The sequence below is a fragment of the Lathyrus oleraceus genome, chromosome 6 (genome assembly GCF_024323335.1).
Source record: "Lathyrus oleraceus cultivar Zhongwan6 chromosome 6, CAAS_Psat_ZW6_1.0, whole genome shotgun sequence".
Classification (NCBI taxonomy): domain Eukaryota; kingdom Viridiplantae; phylum Streptophyta; class Magnoliopsida; order Fabales; family Fabaceae; genus Lathyrus; species Lathyrus oleraceus.
In genome coordinates, this window is record NC_066584.1 from 45,879,298 (window position 1) to 45,887,318 (window position 8,021).

Sequence of the window (8,021 nt, forward strand, 5' to 3'; positions counted from 1 at the left end):
TTAGTTTTGATCCCTGTAATTTATTTATTTTTGTCTAAGTCCTTATATCTCACTTTTTGTGTTGGTTTTAGTCTCTAAAGTTAAAATTCGCAGGAAACCTGCGGATTTTGACTTTAGAGACTAAAACCAACACAAAAAGTGAGATACAGGAAGTCAAATAAAAAATAAATATATTATGTTATTTATTTAAAAAGAAACTAAAAGGGTATTTCTGGATCAAAATTAAGGCTCTCTAAGATCATGTATTCCCTTTATATATAGGTATAGAAACAAATGTATGCTTAAATAGTCTGTTGGTCCATGTAAGTTAGCAAGTTTTTAGTTTTGATCCTTGTAATTTATTTATTTTTGTCTGAGTCCCTATATCTTACTTTTTGTGTTGGTTTTAGTCTCTAAAGTCAAAATCCGCAGGAAGTCTGCGGATTTTCCTGCGGATTTTGACTTTAGAGACTAAAACCAACATAAAAAGTGAGATATAGAAACTCAGATAAAAAATAAATAAATTACATGGACCAAAATTAAAACATCGCTAACTTACAGGGACCAAAAGAATATTTAAGCCAAAAATATAAATTCACAAAATTCTAGTAGCCGCTTAAAATTAAATTGAAAATTTCAAAATTTCCGAAATTTTTGTAAGGGTATCATGATCATTTAATTCCAAACGAAATGTTCTTATGGCTCATTTTTCCGGGGTAATTCTCTATTATATTTCACTCATAAAATAATATATAACACATTAAAAAAGAGTAATAATTAAATGAAAAAGTATGGACTTCGCCGGTGTAGATGCTTCTTTTCCATGTTTATGCACAATTTTTCTCTTCTTAAATTTATCTCTCTCTAAAACGCGACTATTACATTTTCCTGCATTAAAACTACACCAAACAAAATTAACAAAAGGAGAAAGACATCAAATACAAAGATCATAAGAGGAAGACTATGGTTATAAAAAAATAAAATCCAATTATTAAGAAGGATCAAAGAGATGGAGTGAATTAAGAATTGAAAAGAAAAATCAACTGAGTTAATGATTCCTGCATGACTTTATCTTCATGTTTGACCAAATTTATGTAAAATAAAATTAAGAATTGAAAAGAAGAAAAGAAAAAAGATTAGTCAGATAAAGAAGAGAGATGAAGAAGTGTAGAGAAAAAAGAAATAGAGATGGTGGTTGCTTGATTTTGAATTTTGAAATTTGATAACAATAAGAGACAAAGAATTGAGTGTTACTATATGTGTTCTCTTAAACATCCTAATGCATAAACAATTAACCTTTTCAAATGTAATTACAATATTTATAAAGGGTATGATTAGAATTAAAATAGGTCAGTCTAAAAATTAAAGGTTTATAGTTTTCGTTGATTTTCATATGATGCAATATAAGCCAAAAGAAAGAGAACTTACATTGTCAAAGTTGTTGATTTTACATTTCTAATATAATATCTTCATTGATCAAGTGATATAAAAAAATTGTAGTGAATAGAAAAATATTTAGGAATTAACTAAAATAGAGAGAGAAAAAGAAATAATTAATTTGTAAGTAAAAGAAAGTGAGAATCATTTTAACCACTTAATTTTGTAACTGATGTAAGTTACCAAATACACAATTTTTTTAATTATATTGTGTAATTTATTTAAAAAGAAACTAAAAAGATATTTTTGGATCAAAATTAAGTCACTCCAAAATCATCTATTCCCTTTATATATAGGTATAGATTATTATTATTATTATTATTATTTTATTTTTGTTGTTATGAAAATTGGAATCCTAATGAAACTCTATCACATCTTCTAATAATCACAAATATTAATCATGCAAAATAATAAACGGTTAAATAAATCTGATGCATGTAAGAACATTATTCTTAAAGATTTATCCGTTGCATATGCACAAATCCCCCATGATTCAACGGACTCTTCTCAGAACAAATATGAGACAACAAAACAACAAGAAACATATTGACCAGACGACCAAACCAAAAAAAACTAAAGGAATAATGAATAGGAGACAAAGAGAGTTTTTCACGTTAAATTATTTCGTTATAATATTATGGGAGTTATTATATGAAGAAGAGAAAGAAAGGGAGTGAAAGATTTAACTAAGTTAAGTCAAACTAATTAAATTTATTTATTTGGCCATGTCAAAGTTATTAAATAAAATAAATAATAATAATATTAATAAAAAATATTTTCTAATATTTATCATTTAAAGATGTGACAAAATTTACTTATAACTTTTAAAATATAATCAAAATTTACAACAATACCCCGTATATTTCAAAAGTTTTGAATGAAGGATAAAAAAAGAATTTTTTGGATTAACATCATGAATGCGATGCTTCAAGCTCGTATAATTAGCTATATGAACCAGTTCTAGAATGACGGTATTTAACACACAGTGAAATTGTAGCAAACTATATGAATCAAAGACACTTTGCGTATGTTAGAGATTTGACACCCACATTACACCCCCACAGTTCTTATTGTTGACGTTGTGGTGAGCAAATAGGTTATTTTCATAAGTGCTCTAGAGATTTCGCAAAGATGTCATACAAACGGTCTCACTCGACACTCATATAAGTGATTTCATTAAGTGCATCATGCAAATCATACACCACTAATAAATAATATGAAATTCATTAAAAGCTATATAAGTTTGTCCTCTCATTAATGCAATATCTAGCATTTTCTCATCACACCATAAGAAATGGACTAAAACAAAAATTAATTAAATAAATTTTGATACTAGCATAACTAATCATTGACTTGTTCTTATCCATATGAACTTTTTTTCATGGGATCTCCAATCACAAAAGTTGGATTCTCATCACTTGTTAATTTCAATTGACTTTAAATCTAATTCTTCTCGATAAGTTCACAAATCAATTTGTTCCCGAGATTTTGTCAGAGGATCAACTAGAATCATTTTGATCCGACTTCATATAAATATAGGATATTACTTCGTTATTTAATAGTTACTTTATACACAAATAAGAAAGATAAACAATTTCTCTATCTCAAGAAAATTATTCTTAAAATTAATTTTTTATAACATGAAACAAACACCCACTTAGAGTCACAAAATAAATATATATATATTTCTTAGTAGCCACATACTACATATTTACACTCAACTAAATAATTGGAAAAAGAATCAACAATATTTTAACTTTCCAAAGGCACAGTTATTTTATCTCTTTAAATATTTTATATACTTAAAAATATCATAAAATGTTTTCAGAATACTCATTAAATAAATGATGCACTATCCTTTCAATAAAAATTTGCACTCACACTAAATGTCATGTCAATTTTATTTAATGAAATATAAGAATCGTATTAAAAAAGAAATATCAAAGTAACTGTTTATTTCACATGATTATCATTTATATCAACAAATAAAAATTCAATATAATTATCACATCAAACAAAATTTAACTTCTAAATTGTAACGTAGAATAAAATGTTCATATACTAGCTTTAGTAAGTTTTTTTTTTCATTTTGATTATTGACATGAATATATATATATATATATATATATATATATATATATATATATATATATATATATATATATATATATATATATATATATATATATATATATATATATATATATATATATATATATATATATATATATATATATATATATATTGATAATCAAATCACGACAATTAATATAATTTAAAACATTTGATTTGACTATAAATCTACTCTTTTATTACATAAATTTTATTAAATATAAAAAATAAATTGTAGATATCATATAATATTTTTTTTACACAAATATTTAACTAAGAAATTTTTTCCTCTCACAAACATCTCAAACTTAGTTGTCAAATTTTAATCAAGTCTAATAAAATTTAATATATATATATATATATATATATATATATATATATATATATAAAGATCAAATGATATCAAAGTGTCAAACTTAGTAACATAATACCTCTGAGAGCTCTTTACTGAATATCCGTATAACAAAATTCATCGTTGGATTAAAAGCTATTATCATATATATTATGTCTATAAAAGCTAGCATCAATCGCAAATCATTTAATATATTAAGGAGAATGATCAAAATTAATAATTTTTTTGAAGTTTGGAAATTTGAATTTAGGGTATGAGAGCTCCTTGCACACTCATTCTCTTCTTTTTCTTCGATCAAGATCAAATAAATTTTTAAGATTGTTTTAGACATTGAAATCCCAATGAAATTCGATCTAATCTTCTAATAATCACAAATATTAATTCTGCAAAATAATAAATCATTAAATAAATTTGATTTGTATAAGAACACTGTCCTTAAAGATTTATCCACCTCATACAGACAAATCTCCCAAGATACAACAAGATATTCTCAGAACGAATCTAAGACAACAAAACAACTAGAAACATATTGGTCGGACGATCTAACCAAGAAAAACTAAAAGGAGTAAGGAATATGAGACAAAGAGAGTTTTTCGCGTTATATTATTTCGTTATAAAAATATGGGAGTTATTATATAAAGAAGAGAAAGAAAGAAAGAGATGTTGAATTGTAATTCTTTATGTCAACGCAGTATCTTCAATAGAGTCTGTTGTCGCCAAAATATTGTGTGTCAAAATTGTGTGAATATCAAAGTGTTGAGGAGTTAGCCTCGACATGAATTTGGTTTTAAATCTAATTTTGTAGTGTTGACAGAATTAGGTATTTTGGCTTTACTTAGGGAACAAGTAAGCAAAATCTATAAATAGGGAGTAACCAATATTATTGTAAACACTTGAATTTTACATCTGTAAAAGAATAAAGAATCATAGTTTGTGAGCAGATAGGAACTCTGCAGAAAATTCATCTTCTTCCTTATCTCGATAAACTCTAACTTTTTTCTTCTCAATTCAATCTTCTTTTCTTGTTTATCATCACCATTTCCAGCGATACAATCTTGCAACCAAGGTTGGTTAATTCACTTGAGTGAAGAGTGAAGAACAAAAGAGAATTCAATCAATGCGATTGAATCTTGTTCATCAAGATTGATTCGGAATTACTCAAAGTATTGAGTTTAATTCCAACATCTGGTATCTAGAGTACCGGCTGAGCGATTCGTGGGAAGCAAAACACGATGGTGATGAATCATCCAAACATGCATTTTCCGGCGAGTCTCCCAATTCTAAAGAATCAAAAAATTACGAGAATTGATGCAAGCAGATAAATATTATCTTTTGATATCAAGATCTTTGGGATCTTGTGAAAGAGGGAGTGACATCACTTGCATCAAACACGGCAGATGAAGAAAAAGCTGCACACAAAGAATTGAAAAAGAAAGATTATAAAGCTCTCTTTATAATCCATCATGTGTTGACTCTGAAAGTTGCAATAAGAAGATCGAAGATTTCAAACATGACCTAAGTGGGGAGTTTGAAATGTCAGACTTGGGAAATCTCTCATATTTCCTTAGCATTGAATTCTACAAGAGTAGTAGATGTTTGATGATGCACAAAAGAAGATATCCGGGCGAAATACTCAAGAGATTTGAGATGCAAGATTGCAACCCAACTTCGACTCTAGCTGAGCCCATATTACAATTGTCGAAAGACACAAATGAAGATGATGTTGATCCAACATAGTACATAAGACTCATTGGATCACTTCAATACCTTTGTCACACAAGGTCTGATCTAGCATACATTGTAGGTATGGTGAGTAGATTCATGCAGAAACCAAAGGTATCTCACCTAGTAGCGACAAAAAGGATACTAAGGTATCTGAAAGGAATTTTCGACTATAGCATTTTGTTTCCTACAGTTGATGAAGGAAAAGAATGCAAGCTAGTGGATTACACTGATTCAAGTTGGTGTAGTGATGCTAAGGATAGAAAATCCACAATTGAGTACATGTTTATGATAGGTGGTGCACCAGTTGCTTGGAGTTCAAGAAAGGAAACAGTAGTATCACTGTCGTTATGTGAAGTAGAGTACATAGCTTCTTCTCTTTGTGCATGTCAAGCAACATGGATGGTGAATTTGGTCTAAGAGATTACAAGAAAGAATCATGGAGTGATTACCATGAAGATCGACAACATGCATGCTATCAACCTGGAGAAGAATCTGATAGCGCATGGAAGAAGCAAGCACATCGAAATGAGGTTCCATTATCTTCGAGAGCAAATAGCAGAAATAGAGATGAACTTAGAACACAGTAGAACTGAGAATCAGATTGCAGATATCATGACGAAAGGAGTGGAGGTCGAAGTGTTCAAGAAGTTAAGGTCTATGATGAATATAGATAACTTAGACATAATAAATTATGTGGTGTGTTGGATTGTAATTCTTTGTATCAAAGTTGTATTTTTGACAGAGTCTGTTGTCGTCGAAATTGTATGAGCATCGAATTGTCGAGGAGTTAGCCTCGAGATGGATTTGATTTTAAACCTAATTTTGCAGTGTAGGCAGAATTAAGTATTTTGGCCTTTTATTTTTGGGTTTTGCTTAGGGAGCAAACAAGTAAAATCTATAAATAGGGAGTAACCTCTGTTATTGTAAACAATTGAATTTTGCAATTGCAAAAGAATAAAGAATCTTAGTTTGTGAGCATAGAGGAACTCTACAGAAAATTCATTTTCTTCCTTCTCTCGATAAACCCTAACTCTTTTCTTCTCAATTCAATCTTCTTTTCTTGTTTATCATCATCATTATGTAGCGATACAATCTTGCAATCAAGGTTGGTAGATTCACTCGAGTGAATAGTGAAGAACAAGAGAGTGAAAGATTTAACTAAGTTAACTCAAACTAATTAAGTTTAGTTATTTGACCAAGTAAAAATTATTAATAGAATAAATAATAATAATAATTAATGAAAAAATATTTTTTAATATTTAACATTTAAAGATGTGACAAAATTTACTTAAAACTTTTAAAATATAATAAAAATTTACAATAATACTATTATTATTATTATTATTATTATTATTATTATTATTATTATTATTATTATTATTTCCAGTTTTATGTGTGTTTTGTAAATTAAGCTTGGAAATTTCCGATCGATGGAGGCGTGCCTGTTGTCTTCTACTATCTTGTAGCCATATATAGATTCCTTTTCTTGGAAATGGTGTATTAATTTTTAAATTTGGATTTTATATGTAGGCTTGTATATATTGGATTATATGTTCATTGAATCTGAATCTAAATTTGATATGTTTAAATCTATCGATTCTACATTTTATGAGTATGATTGGTTTCCTTTATTTAAAGTAAAAAAATCCATTTATCTGCTATATAGTAAAATGTCACTTTAATCATGATACTCCAAAATAGAGTTGTAGTAGATGGTTACCAAATTACATGACCTAATCCATTTATGAATTTATATATTGATTTTAATTAGTTGATTTTCAAAATGTAAGATTAATTTTAAAAAACTTATACCAAGTCTTATTACAAATAAATTAACAACTTACACATAGAAACACATAATTGCGGTTTACCTAAAAAGAAAGGTATTGAGTTCAAATTCAACTCTAAATACACATTAAGAAAAACATAAATGCAGACAAATATTAAAAGTCATTATTAAAAAAATAGTGGGCTTAATACCTTTTATATTGTGCTTATACTCATAATTTATTTTGATCTCTTATGTTAAAAAAAATATAATTTAAGTTCTTTGATTATACTAACACAAGGTTAAAGTTATACTGATGTTTAATGTCATTTGACTTAGATTAATTTTGTGACTGATTTATTGACGAAAAAAATATGTCACTAAAAATATTTTATGAATTTTGATTGCTGCTCTTCATCTTCTTTCCCAAACCTACATAATCCAAAATTTTCAAAACGCCTTGGAGTTTTTAATCGCAGGTTGTTCCCAACTACAACATTTCCACTATCGTTCACACTCTACGATTGCAACAATTTCTCTGAAATCCGCCATTTTCCCCCATTCTCTCATATGGTTCAATCCCCGACCATCAAACTGTTAGATGTTCACAAATTGTTTTCATTGTTCACAGGATATTTTTTAACATGA